Raw genomic sequence first — 2,474 nt, 5'->3', positions numbered from 1 at the left:
AGCCAAGTACTGCTGACTATCCAACAAGTTTGGGCACGTCAACTGAATGCAGGGAAAAAGAAACTAAACCAAAACTGAAACCAAGCTAGAAGTGTGGAATTAAAGGGGCAGCATGAACAAAATGTGGAGGCTATTAATAGTTTATACAATTAAGACATGCTGCTTTTAAACACCTACCTATTGCCATATAGTAAAACAAAAAAGATTTTTACTTACTTTGGGGTCCCCCCCTCACCCTGGCGTTAGATCGTTGCCCCTACTTTCGTCCGTGTAACTATGGGCGCACATGCACACTGCTCTCACTTCTCATTTTAATCGTGATTTATATTAAAAAAAAACCTTTTGATTTAAATCAGTGATTTAAATCATGATTTAAATCGATCCGATTTAAATAGAAAAAAATCTTTTGATTTAAATCGTGATTTAAATCATGATTTAAATCGGCGTGATTTAAATCAATCCACCCTGAGCAGCACCCTTGTTCGTTGGGTGAATTGACCTTTTAAGGGAGCCCGACGTACTCACTAAATTGTCCCTATCCCTAAGTTTTTTTGGATGCAGATTGCTCTCACACGAGTGTTTTTTTGATTTGGAAAAGAAAGAAATGAGGATGGAGAATCAAAACTTTAAGGCTAAAAAATATACTCACACATATATACACCAACTGTATAGACACACATATAAATATTTATGGTGTATACATTAGGCTATAAGACCTGGAGACTGTTATTACACATGCTGCCACTAGGTTTATTTTCTTTTCTTTAAAAAAAAACAAAAAAAAAAAAAAACTGTCGCTGTCAGGAGTGGGATTCGAACCCACGCCTCCACGTGGTGACTGCAGACGCTGAACACGCTCCCTGGTGCACAACAGCTTGCACCTCCAGGGACCAGTACTGCTGCTGTCAAGGAGTGGGATTTGAACCCACGCCTCCACATGTGGTGACTGCAGACGCTTAACACGCTCCCTGGTGCACAACAGCTTGCACCTCCAGGGACCAGTACTGCTGCTGTCAGGAGTGGGATTCGAACCCACGCCTCCACGGGAGACTGCAACCTGAACACAGTGCCTTAGACCACTAGGCCATCCTGACTGCTGACATTGACATGCTCCCTGGTGACACAAGAGTTTGCACCACCAGGGACTTCAGTACAGATCTGCTGTCCAAATCAGACATTGGGGCCCCTGGTGGGACTTCTGGCAAAGCCAGAGGGGACATTGGGATGTCATTTGAAAGCTAATTACCAGACTGAGGTGAGGGAGCAGTTCTTGGGGCTGTGTGGTGCTCTGTTGGGCATTTGTGCACCCTCAAGCCTGCACCACAAGGACCACTTTTATCCATGGACAGCCAGGCTCTGACCCCCTGAATTCAAATTCCATTTGGAGCAGGGGGACAAGTGATGTTGCTGTATGTAGGTGGCCTCCTGGATGATGTTCCTGCCAAGCTTGATTTGCCTGACCCCTTCTGCAGAGTAGTTAAGGGGATTGAGAACCCCCAAGACTGCCCCAGACTGAAAATGTCTTTTCAAATCTGCTGTCCAAATCAGACATTGGGGCCTCTGGTAAAGCCAGAGGGGACATTGGGATGTCATTTGAAAGCTAATTACCAGCTTCTTTTTCATTACTTTAGTTCTGCAGACAGATGGTAAACGCCATTGTCTGTAAAGACCCCGTTACACACTGCGATATCGCTAGCAATATTTTTGAACCCCTCTCCATAATCTTTGAAAATTCTTGGAGAACAGGAGAAGTGCCAGAAGACTGGAGAAGAGCAAATGTTGTTCCTATCTTCAAAAAGGGGAAGAAGGTGGACCCAGGCAACTATAGGCCAGTGAGTCTGACTTCTATACCAGGAAAGATCTTTGAACAAATTATTAAACAACATGTATGTCAATACCTGGATAAGAATGAAGTGATTAAACAGAGTCAGCATGGGTTTCTAACTAATAAGTCATGTCAGACTAACTTAATTTCCTTCTATGACGGTATCACTGATTGGGTGGATCAAGGAAATGCTGTAGATATAGTATATCTTGACTTCAGCAAAGCATTTGACAAAGTCTCTCATACAATCCTTATTGAAAAAATGACTAAGTATGGAATGGACAAGGCAACTGTTAGGTGGATTCATAACTGGCTTAGTGATCGGACCCAAAGAGTGGTCGTAAATGGCTGCACATCCAGTTGGAAGAATGTCTCAAGTGGGGTACCACAGGGCTCTGTCCTGGGCCCTGTATTGTTCAACATCTTTATCAACGATTTAGATGAAGGAATTGAGGGTAAACTGATTAAATTTGCTGATGACACAAAGCTAGGAGGGATAGCTAATACTAGAGAAGAGAGAGAGAGGATTCAAAAAGATTTAAATAAACTGGAGAAGTGGGCAGCAACTAACAGAATGGTTTTTAACAGGGAGAAATGCAAAGTACTACATCTGGGCAATAAAAATGAAAAAAGCATATATAGAATGGGA

The 2,474-nt window shown here is 42.7% G+C and overlaps 1 non-coding gene across 1 annotated transcript; it reads right to left on the bottom strand.

Moving 5' to 3' along the window:
• Window positions 1-1,011: 1,011 nt before the first annotated feature.
• Window positions 1,012-1,094, bottom strand: TRNAL-CAG (transfer RNA leucine (anticodon CAG)). The gene has a single exon. It is a non-coding gene; the product is annotated as a tRNA-Leu (tRNA).
• Between the last annotated feature and the right edge of the window lie 1,380 nt (window positions 1,095-2,474).

The sequence above is a fragment of the Dendrobates tinctorius genome, unplaced genomic scaffold (assembly GCF_039654945.1).
Source record: "Dendrobates tinctorius isolate UK_male_01 unplaced genomic scaffold, ASM3965494v1 ptg000395l, whole genome shotgun sequence".
In the NCBI taxonomy this organism is placed as follows: domain Eukaryota; kingdom Metazoa; phylum Chordata; class Amphibia; order Anura; family Dendrobatidae; genus Dendrobates; species Dendrobates tinctorius.
Note: the sequence above shows the minus strand (reverse complement) of the source record. Positions and strands in the feature narration are given on the sequence as shown.